The sequence below is a fragment of the Anopheles funestus genome, chromosome 2RL (genome assembly GCF_943734845.2).
Source record: "Anopheles funestus chromosome 2RL, idAnoFuneDA-416_04, whole genome shotgun sequence".
In the NCBI taxonomy this organism is placed as follows: domain Eukaryota; kingdom Metazoa; phylum Arthropoda; class Insecta; order Diptera; family Culicidae; genus Anopheles; species Anopheles funestus.
The window spans coordinates 34,082,077-34,103,982 of NC_064598.1; positions in this window are offsets into that span (position 1 = coordinate 34,082,077).

Below are 21,906 nucleotides of genomic sequence, written 5' to 3' on the forward strand. Positions count from 1 at the left end.
TAATGCTTTAAATTAAAAAAAGAATAAAAAATCAGAAAAAAAATTCAAAAAAATTTTCAACTTGAAAATTTCATAAGGGGTACCCCTTAGGTTTTTTTGAGAAATTTTGCAAAAAAAATAAAATTGATTTATTTGAATGCCAATTGGTTGAAAAATGTTTCTTTTCATTCTAATAATGCCTTAAAAAAAACAGAATAAAAAATTATAAAAAAAATACAAAATTAGAAAAATTAGAAAATTTCATAAAGCTCATTTTTGCACCAAGTTTTGCCTATAACTCGGTCGGTATCCAACGAATCGCCAATCTTTAACCTGTGGTCGATAAATGGCATCAATGGCTACATTTTCTTCTTGGACGGCCATGCCCTCAAATGTCTGTGCCAGAAGTTATTCGAGGAACCAAGTTCCTTACCCTGTTTGAGAAAATGTAAAATTTTCCTCATTTTTCCACCAAGTTTTGCCTATACCTCGGTCGGTATCCAACAAATCGCCAATCTTTAACCTGTGGTCGATAGATGGCACCAATGGCTACATTTTCTTCTTGGACGGCCATGGCCTCAAATGTCTGTGCCAGAAGTTATTCGAGGAACCAAGTTCCTTACCCTGTTTGAGAAAATGTAAAATTTTCCTCATTTTTCTGCAATTCAGCAAATTTTTAAATGTGATATATTTTATTGCGAATTTGTTGCAATAAGTTTCTTTTCACTTAAATAATGCTTTAAATTAAAAAAAGAATAAAAAATCAGAAAAAAAATTCAAAAAAATTTTCAACTTGAAAATTTCATAAGGGGTACCCCTTACGTTTTTTTTGAGAAATTTTGCAAAAAAAATTAAATTGATTTATTTTAATGCCAATTGGTTGAGAAATGTTTCTTTTCACTCAAATAATGCTTTAAATAAAAAACAGAATACAACATTATAAAAAAATACAAAATTAGAAAAATTAGAAAATTTCACAAAGCTCATTTTTGCGCCAAGTTTTGCCTATAACTCGGTCGGTATCCAACGAATCGCCAATCTTTAACCTGTGGTCGATAGATGGCACCAATGGCTACATTTTCTTCTTGGACGGCCATGTCCTCAGATGTATGTGCAAGAAGCTATACGAGAAACCAAGTTCCTTACCCTGTTTGAGAAAATGTAAAATGTTCCTCATTTTTACACCAAATTTTGCCTATAACTCGGTCGGTATCCAACGGATCGCCAATCTTTAACCTGTGGTCGATAGATGGCACCAATGGCTACATTTTCTTCTTGGACGGCCATGTCCTCAGATGTCTGTGCAAGAAGTTATACGAGAATCCAAGTTCCTTACCCTGTTTGAGAAAATGTAAAATTTTCCTCATTTTTCCACAAAATTTTGCCTATAACTCGGTCGGTATCCAACGGATCGCCAATCTTTAACCTGTGGTCGATAGATAGCATCAATGGCTACATTTTCTTCTTGGACGGCCATACTCTCAGGTGTCTGTGCCAGAAGTTATTCGAGGAACCAACTTCCATACCCTGTTTGAGAAAATGTAAAATTTTCCTCATTTTTGCGCCAAGTTTTGCCTATAACTCGGTCGGTATCCAACGAATCGCCAATCTTTAACCTGTGGTCGATAGATGGCACCAATGACTACATTTTCTTCTTGGACGGCCATGCCCTCAAATGTCTGTACCAGAAGTTATTCGAGGAACCAAGTTCCTTACCCTGTATGAGAAAATGTAAAATTTTCCTCATTTTTGCACCAAGTTTTGCCTATAACTCGGTCGGTATCCAACGAATCGCCAATCTTTAACTAATGGTCGATAGATGGCACCAATGGCTACATTTTCTTCTTGGACGGCCATGCCCTCAATTGTCTGTGCCAGAAGTTATTCGAGGAACCAAGTTCCTTACCCTGTTTGAGAAAATGTAAAATTTTCCTCATTTTTCTGCAATTCAGCAAATTTTTTAAATGTGATATATTATAATGCGAATTTGTTGCAATAAGTTTTTTTTCACTTAAATAATGCTTTAAATTAAAAGAAGAATAAAAAATCAGAAAAAAAATTAAAAAAAATTTTCCACTTGAAAATTTCATAAGGGGTACCCCTTAGGTTTTTTTGAGAAATTTTGCAAAAAAAATTAAATTGATTTATTTGAATGCCAATTGGTTGAAAAATGTTTCTTTTCACTCAAGTAATGCTTTAAATAAAAAACAGAATAAAAAATTATAAAAAAAATACAAAATTAGAAAAATTAGAAAATTTCATAAAGCTCATTTTTGCACCAAGTTTTGCCTATAACTCGGTCGGTATCCAACGGATCGCCAATCTTTAACCTGTGGTCGATAGATGGCACCAATGGCTACATTTTCTTCTTGGACGGCCATGTAATCAGATGTCTGTGCAAGAAGTTATACGAGAATCCAAGTTCCTTACCCTGTTTGAGAAAATGTAAAATTTTCCTCATTTTTCCACAAAATTTTGCCTATAACACGGTCGGTATCCAACGGATCGCCAATCTTTAACCTGTGGTCGATAGATGGCACCAATGGCTACATTTTCTTCTTGGACGGCCATACTCTCAGGTGTCTGTGCCAGAAGTTATTCGAGGAACCAACTTCCATACCCTGTTTGAGCAAATGTAAAATTTTCCTCATTTTTGCGCCAAGTTTTGCCTATAACTCGGTCGGTATCCAACGAATCGCCAATCTTTAACCTGTGGTCGATAGATGGCACCAATGACTACATTTTCTTCTTGGACGGCCATGCCCTCAAATGTCTGTACCAGAAGTTATTCGAGGAACCAAGTTCCTTACCCTGTATGAGAAAATGTAAAATTTTCCTCATTTTTGCACCAAGTTTTGCCTATAACTCGGTCGGTATCCAACGAATCGCCAATCTTTAACTAATGGTCGATAGATGGCACCAATGGCTACATTTTCTTCTTGGACGGCCATGCCCTCAATTGTCTGTGCCAGAAGTTATTCGAGGAACCAAGTTCCTTACCCTGTTTGAGAAAATGTAAAATTTTCCTCATTTTTCTGCAATTCAGCAACATTTTTAAATGTGATATATTTTATTGCGAATTTGTTGCAATAAGTTTCTTTTCACTTAAATAATGCTTTAAATTAAAATAAGAATAAAAAATCAGAAAAAAAATTCAAAAAAATTTTCCACTTGAAAATTTCATAAGGGGCACCCCTTACGTTTTTTTTGAGAAATTTTGCAAAAAAAATTAAATTGATTTATTTGAATGCCAATTGGTTGAAAAATGTTTCTTTTCACTCAAATAATGCTTTAAATAAAAAACAGAATAAAAAATTATAAAAAAAATACAAAATTAGAAAAATTAGCAAATTTCATAAAGCTCATTTTTGCACCAAGTTTTGCCTATAACTCGGTCGGTATCCAACGAATCGCCAATCTTTAACCTGTGGTCGATAGATGGCACCAATGGCTACATTTTCTACCTGGACGGCCATGCCCTCAGATGTCTGTGCCAGAAGTTATTCGAGGAACCAAGTTCCTTACCCTGTTTGAGAAAATGTAAAATTTTCCTCATTTTTGAGCAATGTAGCAAAATTTTTAAATGTGATATATTATACTGCGAATTTGTTGCAATAAGTTTCTTTTCACTCAGATAATGCTTTAAATTAAAAAAAGAATAAAAAATCAGAAAAAAATTCAAAAAAATTTTCCACTTGAAAATTTCATAAGGGGTACCCCTTAGGTTTTTTTGAGAAATTTTGCAAAAAAAATTAAATTGATTTATTTGAATGCCAATTGGTTGAAAAATGTTTCATTTCACTCATATAATGCTTTAAATAAAAAACAGAATAAAAAATTATAAAAAAAATACAAAATTAGAAAAATTAGAAAATTTCATAAAGCTCATTTTTGCGCCAAGTTTTACCTATAACTCGGTCGGTATCCAACGAATCGCCAATCTTTAACCTGTGGTCGATAGATGGCACCAATGGCTACATTTTCTTCTTGGACGGCCATGCCCTCAGATGTATGTGCAAGAAGTTATACGAGGAACCAAGTTCCTTACCCTGTTTGAGAAAATGTAAAATGTTCCTCATTTTTCCACCAAATTTTGCCTATAACTCAGTCGGTATCCAACGGATCGCCAATCTTTAACCTGTGGTCGATAGATGGCACCAATGGCTACATTTTCTTCTTGGACGACCATGCCCTCAGATGTCTGTGCCAGAAGTTATTCGAGGAACCAAGTTCCTTACCCTGTTTGAGAAAATGTAAAATTTTCCTCATTTTTCTGCAATTCAGCAAAATTTTTAAATGTGATATATTATACTGCGAATTTGTTGCAATAAGTTTCTTTTCACTCAAATAATGCTTTAAATTAAAAAAAGAATAAAAAATCAGAAAAAAAATTCAAAAAAATTTTCCACTTGAAAATTTCATAAGGGGTACCCCTTACGTTTTTTTTGAGAAATTTTGCAAAAAAAAATAAAATTGATTTATTTTAATGCCAATTGGTTGAAAAATGTTTCTTTTCACTCAAATAATGCTTTAAATAAAAAACAGAATAAAAAATTATAAAAAAAATACAAAATTAGAAAAATTAGAAAATTTCATAAAGCTCAGTTTTGCACCAAGTTTTGCCTATAACTCGGTCGGTTTCCAACGAATCGCCAATCTTTAACCTGTGGTCGATAGATGGCACCAATGGCTACATTTTCTTCTTGGATGGCCATGCCCTCAGATGTCTGTGCCAGAAGTTATTCGAGGAACCAAGTTCCTTACCCTGTTTGAGAAAATGTAAAATTTTCCTCATTTTTCTGCAATTCAGCAAAAATTTTTAAATGTGATATATTATACTGCGAATTTGTTGCAATAAGTTTCTTTTCACTCAAATAATGCTTTAAATTAAAAAAAGAATAAAAAATCAGAAAAAAAATTCAAAAAACTTTTTCCACTTGAAAATTTCTTAAGGGGTACCTCTTACGTTTTTTTTGAGAAATTTTGCAAAAAAAATTAAATTGATTTATTTTAATGCCAATTGGTTGAAAAATGTTTCTTTTCACTCAAATAATGCTTTAAATAAAAAACAGAATAAAAAATTATAAAAAAAATACAAAATTAGAAAAATTAGAAAATTTCATAAAGCTCATTTTTGCGCCCAGTTTTGCCTATAACTCGGTCGGTATCAAACGAATCCCCAATCTTTAACCTGTGGTCGATAGATGGCACCAATGGCTACATTTTCTTCTTGGACGGCCATGCCCTCAGATGTCTGTGCCAGAAGTTATTCGAGGAACCAAGTTCCTTACCCTGTTTGAGAAAATGTAAAATTTTCCTCATTTTTCTGCAATTCAGCAAAATTTTTAAATGTGATATATTTTATTGCGAATTTGTTGCAATAAGTTTTTTTTCACTCAAATAATGCTTTAAATTAAAAAAAGAATAAACAATCAGAAAAAAAATTCAAAAAAATTTTCCACTTGAAAATTTCATAAGGGGTACCCCTTACGTTTTTTTGAGAAATTTTGCAAAAAAAATTAAATTGATTTATTTGAATGCCAATTGGTTGAAAAATGTTTCTTTTCACTCAAATAATGCTTTAAATAAAAAACAGAATAAAAAATTAAAAAAAAAATACAAAATTAGAAAAATTAGAAAATTTCATAAAGCTCATTTTTGCGCCAAGTTTTGCCTATAACTCGGTCGGTATCCAACGGATCGCCAATCTTTAACCTGTGGTCGATAGATGGCACCAATGGCTACATTTTCTTCTTGGACGGCCATGCCCTCAAATGTCTGTGCCAGAAGTTATTTGAGGAACCAAGTTCCTTACCCTGTTTGAGCAAATGTAAAATTTTCCTCATTTTTCTGCAATTCAGCAAAATTTTTAAATGTGATATATTTTATTGCGAATTTGTTGCAATAAGTTTCTTTTCACTTAAATAGTGCTTTAAATTAAAAAAGAATAAAAAATCAGAAAAAAAATTCAAAAAAATTTTCCACTTGAAAATTACATAAGGGGTACCCCTTACGTTTTTTTGAGAAATTTTGCAAAAAAAATTAAATTGATTTATTTTAATGCCAATTGGTTGAAAAATGTTTCTTTTCACTCAAATAATGCTTTAAATAAAAAGCAGAATAAAAAATTATAAAAAAAATACAAATTTAGAAAAATTAGAAAATTTCATAAAGCTCATTTTTGCGCCAAGTTTTGCCTATAACTCGGTCGGTATCCAACGAATCGCCAATCTTTAACCTGTGGTCGATAGATGGCACCAATGGCTACATTTTCTTCTTGGACGGCCATGTCCTCAGATGTCTGTGCAAGAAGTTATACGAGAATCCAAGTTCCTTACCCTGTTTGAGAAAATGTAAAATTTTCCTCATTTTTCCACCAAATTTTGCCTATAACTCGGTCGGTATCCAACGGATCGCCAATCTTTAACCTGTGGTCGATAGATGGCACCAATGGCTACATTTTCTTCTTGGACGGCCATGCCCTCAGATGTCTGTGCCAGAAGTTATTCGAGGAACCAAGTTCCTTACCCTGTTTGAGAAAATGTAAAATTTTCCTCATTTTTCTGCAATTCAGCAAATTTTTTAAATGTGATATATTTTATTGCGAATTTGTTGCAATAAGTTTTTTTTCACTTAAATAATGCTTTAAATTAAAAAAGAATAAAAAATCAGAAAAAAAATTCAAAAAAATTTTCCACTTGAAAATTTCATAAAGGGTACCCCTTACGTTTTTTTGAGAAATTTTGCAAAAAAAATTAAATTGATTTATTTTAATGCCAATTGGTTGAAAAATGTTTCTTTTCACTCAAATAATGCTTTAAATAAAAAACAGAATAACAAATTATTTAAAAAATACAAAATTAGAAAATTTCATAAAGCTCATTTTTGCGCCAAGTTTTGCCTATAACTCGGTCGGTATCCAACAAATCGCCAATCTTCAACCTGTGGTCGATAGATGGCACCAATGGCTACATTTTCTTCTTGGACGGCCATGCCCTCAGATGTCTGTGCAAGAAGTTATACGAGGAACCAAGTTCCTTACCCTGTATGAGAAAATGTAAAATTTTCCTCATTTTTCTGCAATTCAGCAAAATTTTTAAATGTGATATATTTTATTGCGAATTTGTTGCAATAAGTTTCTTTTCACTTAAATAATGCTTTAAATTAAAAAAAGAATAAAATATCAGAAAAAAAATTCAAAAAAATTTTCCACTTGAAAATTTCATAAGGGGTACCCCTTACGTTTTTTTTGAGAAATTTTGCAAAAAAAATTAAATTGATTTATTTTAATGCCAATTGGTTGAGAAATGTTTCTTTTCACTCAAATAATGCTTTAAATAAAAAACAGAATAAAAAATTATAAAAAAAATACAAAATTAGAAAAATTAGAAAATTTCATAAAGCTCATTTTTGCGCCAAGTTTTGCCTATAACTCGGTCGGTATCCAACGAATCGCCATTCTTTAACCTGTGGTCGATAGATGGCACCAATGGCTACATTTTCTTCTTGGACGGCCATGCCCTCAGATGTCTGTGCCAGAAGTTATTCGAGGAACCAAGTTCCTTACCCTGTTTGATAAAATGTACAATTTCCTCATTTTTCTGCAATTCAGCAAAATTTTTTAAATGTGATATATTATACTGCGAATTTGTTGCAATAAGTTTCTTTTCACTCAAATAATGCTTTAAATTAAAAAAAGAATAAAAAATCAAAAAAAAAATTCAAAAAACTTTTTCCACTTGAAAATTTCTTAAGGGGTACCTCTTACGTTTTTTTTGAGAAATTTTGCAAAAAAAATTAAATTGATTTATTTTAATGCCAATTGGTTGAAAAATGTTTCTTTTCACTCAAATAATGCTTTAAATAAAAAACAGAATAAAAAAATATAAAAAAAAATACAAAATTAGAAAAATTAGAAAATTTCATAAAGCTCATTTTTGCGCCAAGTTTTGCCTATAACTCGGTCGGTATCAAACGAATCGCCAATCTTTAACCTGTGGTCGATAGATGGTACCAATGGCTACATTTTCTTCTTGGACGGCCATGCCCTCAGATGTCTGTGCCAGAAGTTATTCGAGGAACCAAGTTCCTTACCCTGTTTGAGAAAATGTAAAATTTTCCTCATTTTTCTGCAATTTAGCAAAATTTTTAAATGTGATATATTTTATTGCGAATTTGTTGCAATAAGTTTCTTTTCACTCAAATAATGCTTTAAATTAAAAAAAGAATAAACAATCAGAAAAAAAATTCAAAAAAATTTTCCACTTGAAAATTTCATAAGGGGTACCCCTTACGTTTTTTTGAGAAATTTTGCAAAAAAAATTAAATTGATTTATTTGAATGCCAATTGGTTGAAAAATGTTTCTTTTCACTCAAATAATGCTTTAAATAAAAAGCAGAATAAAAAATTAAAAAAAAATACAAAATTAGAAAAATTAGAAAATTTCATAAAGCTCATTTTTGCGCCAAGTTTTGCCTATAACTCGGTCGGTATCCAACGAATCGCCAATCTTTAACCTGTGGTCGATAGATGGCACCAATGGCTACATTTTCTTCTTGGACGGCCATGCCCTCAATTGTCTGTGCCAGAAGTTATTCGAGGAACCAAGTTCCTTACCCTGTATGAGAAAATGTAAAATTTTCCTCATTTTTGCACCAAGTTTTGCCTATAACTCGGTCGGTATTCAACGAATCGCCAATCTTTAACCTATGGTCGATAGATGGCACCAATGGCTACATTTTCTTCTTGGACGGCCATGTCCTCAGATGTCTGTGCAAGAAGTTATACGAGAAATCAAGTTCCTTACCCTGTTTGAGAAAATGTAAAATTTTCCTCATTTTTCTGCAATTCAGCAAAATTTTTAAATGTGATATATTTTATTGCGAATTTGTTGCAATAAGTTTCTTTTCACTCAAATAATGCTTTAAATTAAAAAAAGAATAAACAATCAGAAAAAAAATTCAAAAAAATTTTCCACTTGAAAATTTCATAAGGGGTACCCCTTACGTTTTTTTGAGAAATTTTGCAAAAAAAATTAAATTGATTTATTTGAATGCCAATTGGTTGAAAAATGTTTCTTTTCACTCAAATAATGCTTTAAATAAAAAAACAGAATAAAAAATTATAAAAAAAATACAAAATTAGAAAAATTAGAAAATTTCATAAAGCTCATTTTTGCGCCAAGTTTTGCCTATAACTCGGTCGGTATCCAACGAATCGCCATTCTTTAACCTGTGGTCGATAGATGGCACCAATGGCTACATTTTCTTCTTGGACGGCCATGCCCTCAAATGTCTGTGCAAGAAGTTATACGAGAAATCAAGTTCCTTACCCTGTTTGAGAAAATGTAAAATTTTCCTCATTTTTCTGCAATTCAGCAAAATTTTTAAATGTGATATATTATAATGCGAATTTGTTGCAATAAGTTTCTTTTCACTTAAATAATGCTTTAAATTAAAAAAAGAATAAAATATCAGAAAAAAAATTCAAAAAAAATTTCCACTAGAAAATTTCATAAGGGGTACCCCTTACGTTTTTTTGAGAAATTTTGCAAAAAAAAAAAATTGTTTTATTTTAATGCCAATTGGTTGAAAAAAGTTTGTTTTCACTCAAATAATGCTTTAAATAAAAAACAGAATAAAAAATTATAAAAAAATTACAAAATTGGAAAAATTAGAAAATTTCAAAAACCTCATTTTCGCGCCAAGATTTAGCAATAACTCGGTCGGTATCCAACGAATCGCCAATCTGTAACTTGTGGTCGATAGATGGCATCAGTGGCTACATTTTCTTCTTGGACGGCCATGCCATCAGATGTCTGTGCCAGAAGTTATTCGAGGAACCAAGTTCCTTACCCTGTTTAAGAAAATGTAAAATTTTCTTCATGTTTGCACCAAGTTTTGCCTATAACTCGGTTGATATCCACCGAATCGCCAATCTTTAACCTGTGGTCGATAGATGGCACCAATGGCTACATTTTCTTCTTGGACGGCCATGCGCTCAGATGTCTGTGCCAGAAGTTATTCGAGGAACCAAGTTCCTTACCCTGTTTAAGAAAATGTAAAATTTTCTTCATGTTTGCACCAAGTTTTGCCTATAACTCGGTTGATATCCACCGAATCGCCAATCTTTAACCTGTGGTCGATAGATGGCACCAATGGCTACATTTTCTTCTTGGACGGCCATGCCCTCAGATGTCTGTGCCAGAAGTTATTCGAGGAACCAAGTTCCTTACCCTGTTTGAGAAAATGTAAAATTTTCCTCATTTTTCTGCAATTCAGCAAAATTTTTAAATGTGATATATTTTATTGCGAATTTGTTGCAATAAGTTTCTTTTCACTTAAATAGTGCTTTAAATTAAAAAAGAATAAAAAATCAAAAAAAAATTCAAAAAAATTTTAAATTCGAAAATTTCATAAGGGGTACCCCTTACGTTTTTTTTGAGAAATTTTGCAAAAAAAAATAAAATTGATTTATTTGAATGCCAATTGGTTGAGAAATGTTTCTTTTCACTCAAATAATGCTTTAAATAAAAAACAGAATAAAAAATTATAAAAAAAATACAAAATTAGAAAAATTTGAAAATTTCATAAAGCTCATTTTTGCGCCAAGTTTTGCCTATAACTCGGTCGGTATCCAACGAATCGCCATTCTTTAACCTGTGGTCGATAGATGGCACCAATGGCTACATTTTCTTCTTGGACTGCCATGTCCTCAGATGTCTGTGCAAGAAGTTATTCGAGGAACCAAGTTCCTTACCCTGTTTGAGAAAATGTTAAATTTTCCTCATTTTTCCACCAAATTTTGCCTATAACTCGGTCGGTATCCAACTAATCGCCAATCTTTAACCTGTGGTCGGTAGATGGCACCAATGGCTACATTTTCTTCTTGGACGGCCATGCCCTCAGATGTCTGTGCAAGAAGTTATTCTAGGAACCAAGTTCCTTACCCTGTTTGAGAAAATGTAAAATTTTCCTCATTTTTCTGCAATTCAGCAAATTTTTAAATGTGATATATTTTATTGCGAATTTGTTGCAATAAGTTTCTTTTCACTTAAATAGTGCTTTAAATTAAAAAAGAATAAAAAATCAAAAAAAAAAATTCAAAAAAAATTTTAAACTCGAAAATTTCATAAGGGGTACCCCTTACGTTTTTTTTGAGAAATTTTGCAAAAAAAAATAAAATTGATTTATTTTAATGCCAATTGGTTGAAAAATGTTTCTTTTCACTCAAATAATGCTTTAAATAAAAAACAGAATAAAAAATTATAAAAAAAATACAAAATTAGAAAAATTAGAAAATTTCATAAAGCTCATTTTTGCACCAAATTTTGCCTATAACTCGGTCGGTATCCAACGAATCGCCAATCTTTAACCTGTGGTCGATAGATGGCACCAATGGTTACATTTTCTTCTTGGACGGCCATGTCCTCAGATGTCTGTGCAAGAAATTATACGAGAAACCAAGTTCCTTACCCTGTTTGAGAAAATGTAAAATTTTCCTCATTTTTCCACCAAATTTTGCCTATAACTCGGTCGGTATCCAACGGATCGCCAATCTTTAATCTGCGGTCGATAGATGGCACCAATGGCTACATTTTCTTCTTGGACGGCCATGCCCTCAGATGTCTGTGCCAGAAGTTATTCGAGGAACCAAGTTCCTTACCCTGTTTGAGAAAATGTAAAATTTTCCTCATTTTTCTGCAATTCAGCAAATTTTTAAATGTGATATATTTTATTGCGAATTTGTTGCAATAAGTTTCTTTTCACTCAAATAATGCTTTAAATTAAAAAAAGAATAAAAAATCAGAAAAAAAATTCAAAAAAATTTTCCACTTGAAAATTTCATAAGGGGTACCCCTTACGTTTTTTTGAGAAATTTTGCAAAAAAAATAAAATTGATTTATTTTAATGCCAATTGGTTGAAAAATGTTTCTTTTCACTCAAATAATGCTTTAAATAAAAAACAGAATAAAAAAATATTTAAAAAATACAAAATTAGAAAATTTCATAAAGCTCATTTTTGCGCCAAGTTTTGCCTATAACTCGGTCGGTATCCAACGTATCGCCAATCTTCAACCTGTGGTGGATAGATGGCACCAATGGCTACATTTTCTTCTTGGACGGCCATGTCCTCAGATGTCTGTGCAAGAAGTTATACGAGAAACCAAGTTCCTTACCCTGTTTGAGAAAATGTAAAATTTTCCTCATTTTTCCACCAAATTTTGCCTATAACTCGGTCGGTATCCAACGGATCGCCAATCTTTAGCCTGTGGTCGATAGATGGTACCAATGGCTACATTTTCTTCTTGGACGGCCATGCCCTCAGATGTCTGTGCCAGAAGTTATTCGAGGAACCAAGTTCCTTACCCTGTTTGATAAAATGTAAAATTTTCCTCATTTTTCTGCAATTCAGCAAATTTTTTAAATGTGATATATTTTATTGCGAATTTGTTGCAATAAGTTTCTTTTCACTTAAATAGTGCTTTAAATTAAAAAAGAATAAAAAATCAAAAAAAAAAATTCAAAAAAAATTTTAAACTCGAAAATTTCATAAGGGGTACCCCTTACGTTTTTTTTGAGAAATTTTGCAAAAAAAAATAAAATTGATTTATTTTAATGCCAATTGGTTGAAAAATGTTTCTTTTCACTCAAATAATGCTTTAAATAAAAAACAGAATAAAAAATTATAAAAAAAATACAAAATTAGAAAAATTAGAAAATTTCATAAAGCTCATTTTTGCACCAAATTTTGCCTATAACTCGGTCGGTATCCAACGAATCGCCAATCTTTAACCTGTGGTCGATAGATGGCACCAATGGTTACATTTTCTTCTTGGACGGCCATGTCCTCAGATGTCTGTGCAAGAAATTATACGAGAAACCAAGTTCCTTACCCTGTTTGAGAAAATGTAAAATTTTCCTCATTTTTCCACCAAATTTTGCCTATAACTCGGTCGGTATCCAACGAATCGCCAATCTTTAACCTGTGGTCGATAGATGGCACCAATGGCTACATTTTCTTCTTGGACGGCCATGCCCTCAATTGTCTGTGCCAGAAGTTATTCGAGGAACCAAGTTCCTTACCCTGTATGAGAAAATGTAAAATTTTCCTCATTTTTGCACCAAGTTTTGCCTATAACTCGGTCGGTATTCAACGAATCGCCAATCTTTAACCTATGGTCGATAGATGGCACCAATGGCTACATTTTCTTCTTGGACGGCCATGTCCTCAGATGTCTGTGCAAGAAGTTATACGAGAAATCAAGTTCCTTACCCTGTTTGAGAAAATGTAAAATTTTCCTCATTTTTCCACCAAATTTTGCCTATAACTCGGTCGGTATCCAACGGATCGCCATTCTTTAACCTGTGGTCGATAGATGGCACCAATGGCTACATTTTCTTCTTGGACGGCCATGCCCTCAGATGTCTGTGCCAGAAGTTATTCGAGGAACCAAGTTCCTTACCCTGTTTAAGAAAATGTAAAATTTTCTTCATGTTTGCACCAAGTTTTGCCTATAACTCGGTTGATATCCACCGAATCGCCAATCTTTAACCTGTGGTCGATAGATGGCACCAATGGCTACATTTTCTTCTTGGACGGCCATGCCCTCAGATGTCTGTGCAAGAAGTTATACGAGAAACCAAGTTCCTTACCCTGTTTGAGAAAATGTAAAATTTTCCTCATTTTTGCACCAAATTTTGCCTATAACTCGGTCGGTATCCAACTAATCGCCAATCTTTAACCTGTGGTCGATAGATGGCACCAATGGCTACATTTTCTTCTTGGACGGCCATGCCCTCAGATGTCTGTGCAAGAAGTTATTCTAGGAACCAAGTTCCTTACCCTGTTTGAGAAAATGTAAAATTTTCCTCATTTTTCTGCAATTCAGCAAATTTTTAAATGTGATATATTTTATTGCGAATTTGTTGCAATAAGTTTCTTTTCACTCAAATAATGCTTTAAATTAAAAAAAGAATAAAAAATCAGAAAAAAAATTCAAAAAAATTTTCAACTTGAAAATTTCATAAGGGGTACCCCTTAGGTTTTTTTGAGAAATTTTGCAAAAAAAATAAAATTGATTTATTTTAATGCCAATTGGTTGAAAAATGTTTCTTTTCACTCAAATAATGCTTTAAATAAAAAACAGAATAACAAATTATTTAAAAAATACAAAATTAGAAAATTTCATAAAGCTCATTTTTGCGCCAAGTTTTGCCTATAACTCGGTCGGTATCCAACGGATCGCCAATCTTTAACCTGTGGTCGATAGATGGCACCAATGGCTACATTTTCTTCTTGGACGGCCATGCCCTCAAATGTCTGTGCCAGAAGTTATTCGAGGAACCAAGTTCCTTACCCTGTTTGAGAAAATGTAAAATTTTCCTCATTTTTCTGCAATTCAGCAAAATTTTTAAATGTGATATATTTTATTGCGAATTTGTTGCAATAAGTTTCTTTTCACTCAAATAATGCTTTAAATTAAAAAAAGAATAAACAATCAGAAAAAAAATTCAAACAAATTTTCCACTTGAAAATTTCATAAGGGGTACCCCTTACGTTTTTTTGAGAAATTTTGCAAAAAAAATTAAATTGATTTATTTGAATGCCAATTGGTTGAAAAATGTTTCTTTTCACTCAAATAATGCTTTAAATAAAAAAACAGAATAAAAAATTATAAAAAAAATACAAAATTAGAAAAATTAGAAAATTTCATAAAGCTCATTTTTGCGCCAAGTTTTGCCTATAACTCGGTCGGTATCCAACGAATCGCCATTCTTTAACCTGTGGTCGATAGATGGCACCAATGGCTACATTTTCTTCTTGGACTGCCATGTCCTCAGATGTCTGTGCAAGAAGTTATTCGAGGAACCAAGTTCCTTACCCTGTTTGAGAAAATGTTAAATTTTCCTCATTTTTCCACCAAATTTTGCCTATAACTCGGTCGGTATCCAACTAATCGCCAATCTTTAACCTGTGGTCGGTAGATGGCACCAATGGCTACATTTTCTTCTTGGACGGCCATGCCCTCAGATGTCTGTGCAAGAAGTTATTCTAGGAACCAAGTTCCTTACCCTGTTTGAGAAAATGTAAAATTTTCCTCATTTTTCTGCAATTCAGCAAATTTTTAAATGTGATATATTTTATTGCGAATTTGTTGCAATAAGTTTCTTTTCACTTAAATAGTGCTTTAAATTAAAAAAGAATAAAAAATCAAAAAAAAAAATTCAAAAAAAATTTTAAACTCGAAAATTTCATAAGGGGTACCCCTTACGTTTTTTTTGAGAAATTTTGCAAAAAAAAATAAAATTGATTTATTTTAATGCCAATTGGTTGAAAAATGTTTCTTTTCACTCAAATAATGCTTTAAATAAAAAACAGAATAAAAAATTATAAAAAAAATACAAAATTAGAAAAATTAGAAAATTTCATAAAGCTCATTTTTGCACCAAATTTTGCCTATAACTCGGTCGGTATCCAACGAATCGCCAATCTTTAACCTGTGGTCGATAGATGGCACCAATGGTTACATTTTCTTCTTGGACGGCCATGTCCTCAGATGTCTGTGCAAGAAATTATACGAGAAACCAAGTTCCTTACCCTGTTTGAGAAAATGTAAAATTTTCCTCATTTTTCCACCAAATTTTGCCTATAACTCGGTCGGTATCCAACGGATCGCCAATCTTTAATCTGTGGTCGATAGATGGCACCAATGGCTACATTTTCTTCTTGGACGGCCATGCCCTCAGATGTCTGTGCCAGAAGTTATTCGAGGAACCAAGTTCCTTACCCTGTTTGAGAAAATGTAAAATTTTCCTCATTTTTCTGCAATTCAGCAAATTTTTAAATGTGATATATTTTATTGCGAATTTGTTGCAATAAGTTTCTTTTCACTCAAATAATGCTTTAAATTAAAAAAAGAATAAAAAATCAGAAAAAAAATTCAAAAAAATTTTCCACTTGAAAATTTCATAAGGGGTACCCCTTACGTTTTTTTGAGAAATTTTGCAAAAAAAATAAAATTGATTTATTTTAATGCCAATTGGTTGAAAAATGTTTCTTTTCACTCAAATAATGCTTTAAATAAAAAACAGAATAAAAAAATATTTAAAAAATACAAAATTAGAAAATTTCATAAAGCTCATTTTTGCGCCAAGTTTTGCCTATAACTCGGTCGGTATCCAACGAATCGCCAATCTTCAACCTGTGGTGGATAGATGGCACCAATGGCTACATTTTCTTCTTGGACGGCCATGTCCTCAGATGTCTGTGCAAGAAGTTATACGAGAAACCAAGTTCCTTACCCTGTTTGAGAAAATGTAAAATTTTCCTCATTTTTCCACCAAATTTTGCCTATAACTCGGTCGGTATCCAACGGATCGCCAATCTTTAGCCTGTGGTCGATAGATGGTACCAATGGCTACATTTTCTTCTTGGACGGCCATGCCCTCAGATGTCTGTGCCAGAAGTTATTCGAGGAACCAAGTTCCTTACCCTGTTTGATAAAATGTAAAATTTTCCTCATTTTTCTGCAATTCAGCAAATTTTTTAAATGTGATATATTTTATTGCGAATTTGTTGCAATAAGTTTCTTTTCACTTAAATAGTGCTTTAAATTAAAAAAGAATAAAAAATCAAAAAAAAAAATTCAAAAAAAATTTTAAACTCGAAAATTTCATAAGGGGTACCCCTTACGTTTTTTTTGAGAAATTTTGCAAAAAAAAATAAAATTGATTTATTTTAATGCCAATTGGTTGAAAAATGTTTCTTTTCACTCAAATAATGCTTTAAATAAAAAACAGAATAAAAAATTATAAAAAAAATACAAAATTAGAAAAATTAGAAAATTTCATAAAGCTCATTTTTGCACCAAATTTTGCCTATAACTCGGTCGGTATCCAACGAATCGCCAATCTTTAACCTGTGGTCGATAGATGGCACCAATGGTTACATTTTCTTCTTGGACGGCCATGTCCTCAGATGTCTGTGCAAGAAATTATACGAGAAACCAAGTTCCTTACCCTGTTTGAGAAAATGTAAAATTTTCCTCATTTTTCCACCAAATTTTGCCTATAACTCGGTCGGTATCCAACGAATCGCCAATCTTTAACCTGTGGTCGATAGATGGCACCAATGGCTACATTTTCTTCTTGGACGGCCATGCCCTCAATTGTCTGTGCCAGAAGTTATTCGAGGAACCAAGTTCCTTACCCTGTATGAGAAAATGTAAAATTTTCCTCATTTTTGCACCAAGTTTTGCCTATAACTCGGTCGGTATTCAACGAATCGCCAATCTTTAACCTATGGTCGATAGATGGCACCAATGGCTACATTTTCTTCTTGGACGGCCATGTCCTCAGATGTCTGTGCAAGAAGTTATACGAGAAATCAAGTTCCTTACCCTGTTTGAGAAAATGTAAAATTTTCCTCATTTTTCCACCAAATTTTGCCTATAACTCGGTCGGTATCCAACGGATCGCCAATCTTTAACCTGTGGTCGATAGATGGCACCAATGGCTACATTTTCTTCTTGGACGGCCATGCGCTCAGATGTCTGTGCCAGAAGTTATTCGAGGAACCAAGTTCCTTACCCTGTTTAAGAAAATGTAAAATTTTCTTCATGTTTGCACCAAGTTTTGCCTATAACTCGGTTGATATCCACCGAATCGCCAATCTTTAACCTGTGGTCGATAGATGGCACCAATGGCTACATTTTCTTCTTGGACGGCCATGCCCTCAGATGTCTGTGCAAGAAGTTATACGAGAAACCAAGTTCCTTACCCTGTTTGAGAAAATGTAAAATTTTCCTCATTTTTGCACCAAATTTTGCCTATAACTCGGTCGGTATCCAACGGATCGCCAATCTTTAACCTGTGGTCGATAGATGGCACCAATGGCTACATTTTCTTCTTGGACGGCCATGCCCTCAAATGTCTGTGCCAGAAGTTATTCGAGGAACCAAGTTCCTTACCCTGTTTGAGAAAATGTAAAATTTTCCTCATTTTTCTGCAATTCAGCAAAATTTTTAAATGTGATATATTTTATTGCGAATTTGTTGCAATAAGTTTCTTTTCACTCAAATAATGCTTTAAATTAAAAAAAGAATAAACAATCAGAAAAAAAATTCAAAAAAATTTTCCACTTGAAAATTTCATAAGGGGTACCCCTTACGTTTTTTTGAGAAATTTTGCAAAAAAAATTAAATTGATTTATTTGAATGCCAATTGGTTGAAAAATGTTTCTTTTCACTCAAATAATGCTTTAAATAAAAAAACAGAATAAAAAATTATAAAAAAAATACAAAATTAGAAAAATTAGAAAATTTCATAAAGCTCATTTTTGCGCCAAGTTTTGCCTATAACTCGGTCGGTATCCAACGAATCGCCATTCTTTAACCTGTGGTCGATAGATGGCACCAATGGCTACATTTTCTTCTTGGACGGCCATGCCCTCAAATGTCTGTGCCAGAAGTTATTCGAGGAACCAAGTTCCTTACCCTGTTTGATAAAATGTAAAATTTTCCTCATTTTTCTGCAATTCAGCAAATTTTTTAAATGTGATATATTTTATTGCGAATTTGTTGCAATAAGTTTCTTTTCACTTAAATAATGCTTTAAATTAAAAAAAGAATAAAATATCAGAAAAAAAATTCAAAAAAAATTTCCACTAGAAAATTTCATAAGGGGTACCCCTTACGTTTTTTTGAGAAATTTTGCAAAAAAAAAAAATTGTTTTATTTTAATGCCAATTGGTTGAAAAAAGTTTGTTTTCACTCAAATAATGCTTTAAATAAAAAACAGAATAAAAAATTATAAAAAAATTACAAAATTGGAAAAATTAGAAAATTTCAAAAACCTCATTTTCGCGCCAAGATTTAGCAATAACTCGGTCGGTATCCAACGAATCGCCAATCTGTAACTTGTGGTCGATAGATGGCATCAGTGGCTACATTTTCTTCTTGGACGGCCATGCCATCAGATGTCTGTGCCAGAAGTTATTCGAGGAACCAAGTTCCTTACCCTGTTTAAGAAAATGTAAAATTTTCTTCATGTTTGCACCAAGTTTTGCCTATAACTCGGTTGATATCCACCGAATCGCCAATCTTTAACCTGTGGTCGATAGATGGCACCAATGGCTACATTTTCTTCTTGGACGGCCATGCGCTCAGATGTCTGTGCCAGAAGTTATTCGAGGAACCAAGTTCCTTACCCTGTTTAAGAAAATGTAAAATTTTCTTCATGTTTGCACCAAGTTTTGCCTATAACTCGGTTGATATCCACCGAATCGCCAATCTTTAACCTGTGGTCGATAGATGGCACCAATGGCTACATTTTCTTCTTGGACGGCCATGCCCTCAGATGTCTGTGCCAGAAGTTATTCGAGGAACCAAGTTCCTTACCCTGTTTGAGAAAATGTAAAATTTTCCTCATTTTTCTGCAATTCAGCAAAATTTTTAAATGTGATATATTTTATTGCGAATTTGTTGCAATAAGTTTCTTTTCACTTAAATAGTGCTTTAAATTAAAAAAGAATAAAAAATCAAAAAAAAATTCAAAAAAATTTTAAATTCGAAAATTTCATAAGGGGTACCCCTTACGTTTTTTTTGAGAAATTTTGCAAAAAAAAATAAAATTGATTTATTTGAATGCCAATTGGTTGAGAAATGTTTCTTTTCACTCAAATAATGCTTTAAATAAAAAACAGAATAAAAAATTATAAAAAAAATACAAAATTAGAAAAATTTGAAAATTTCATAAAGCTCATTTTTGCGCCAAGTTTTGCCTATAACTCGGTCGGTATCCAACGAATCGCCATTCTTTAACCTGTGGTCGATAGATGGCACCAATGGCTACATTTTCTTCTTGGACTGCCATGTCCTCAGATGTCTGTGCAAGAAGTTATTCGAGGAACCAAGTTCCTTACCCTGTTTGAGAAAATGTTAAATTTTCCTCATTTTTCCACCAAATTTTGCCTATAACTCGGTCGGTATCCAACTAATCGCCAATCTTTAACCTGTGGTCGGTAGATGGCACCAATGGCTACATTTTCTTCTTGGACGGCCATGCCCTCAGATGTCTGTGCAAGAAGTTATTCTAGGAACCAAGTTCCTTACCCTGTTTGAGAAAATGTAAAATTTTCCTCATTTTTCTGCAATTCAGCAAATTTTTCAAATGTGATATATTTTATTGCGAATTTGTTGCAATAAGTTTCTTTTCACTCAAATAATGCTTTAAATTAAAAAAAGAATAAAAAATCAGAAAAAAAATTCAAAAAAATTTTCCACTTGAAAATTTCATAAAGGGTACCCCTTACGTTTTTTTGAGAAATTTTGCAAAAAAAATAAAATTGATTTATTTTAATGCCAATTGGTTGAAAAATGTTTCTTTTCACTCAAATAATGCTTTAAATAAAAAACAGAATAAAAAAATATTTAAAAAATACAAAATTAGAAAATTTCATAAAGCTCATTTTTGCGCCAAGTTTTGCCTATAACTCGGTCGGTATCCAACGAATCGCCATTCTTTAACCTGTGGTCGATAGATGGCACCAATGGCTACATTTTCTTCTTGGACTGCCATGTCCTCAGATGTCTGTGCAAGAAGTTATTCGAGGAACCAAGTTCCTTACCCTGTTTGAGAAAATGTAAAATTTTCCTCATTTTTCCACCAAATTTTGCCTATAACTCGGTCGGTATCTAACGGATCGCCAATCTTTAGCCTGTGGTCGATAGATGGTACCAATGGCTACATTTTCTTCTTGGACGGCCATGCCCTCAGATGTCTGTGCCAGAAGTTATTCGAGGAACCAAGTTCCTTACCCTGTTTGATAAAATGTAAAATTTTCCTCATTTTTCTGCAATTCAGCAAATTTTTTAAATGTGATATATTTTATTGCGAATTTGTTGCAATAAGTTTCTTTTCACTTAAATAGTGCTTTAAATTAAAAAAGAATAAAAAATCAAAAAAAAAAATTCAAAAAAAATTTTAAACTCGAAAATTTCATAAGGGGTACCCCTTACGTTTTTTTTGAGAAATTTTGCAAAAAAAAATAAAATTGATTTATTTTAATGCCAATTGGTTGAAAAATGTTTCTTTTCACTCAAATAATGCTTTAAATAAAAAACAGAATAAAAAATTATAAAAAAAATACAAAATTAGAAAAATTAGAAAATTTCATAAAGCTCATTTTTGCACCAAATTTTGCCTATAACTCGGTCGGTATCCAACGAATCGCCAATCTTTAACCTGTGGTCGATAGATGGCACCAATGGTTACATTTTCTTCTTGGACGGCCATGTCCTCAGATGTCTGTGCAAGAAATTATACGAGAAACCAAGTTCCTTACCCTGTTTGAGAAAATGTAAGATTTTCCTCATTTTTCCACCAAATTTTGCCTATAACTCGGTCGGTATCCAACGGATCGCCAATCTTTAATCTGTGGTCGATAGATGGCACCAATGGCTACATTTTCTTCTTGGACGGCCATGCCCTCAGATGTCTGTGCCAGAAGTTATTCGAGGAACCAAGTTCCTTACCCTGTTTGAGAAAATGTAAAATTTTCCTCATTTTTCTGCAATTCAGCAAATTTTTAAATGTGATATATTTTATTGCGAATTTGTTGCAATAAGTTTCTTTTCACTCAAATAATGCTTTAAATTAAAAAAAGAATAAAAAATCAGAAAAAAAATTCAAAAAAATTTTCCACTTGAAAATTTCATAAGGGGTACCCCTTACGTTTTTTTGAGAAATTTTGCAAAAAAAATTAAATTGATTTATTTTAATGCCAATAGGTTGAAAAATGTTTCTTTTCACTCAAATAATGCTTTAAATAAAAAACAGAATAAAAAATTATTTAAAAAATACAAAATTAGAAAATTTCATAAAGCTCATTTTTTCACCAAGTTTTACCTATAACTCGGTCGGTAT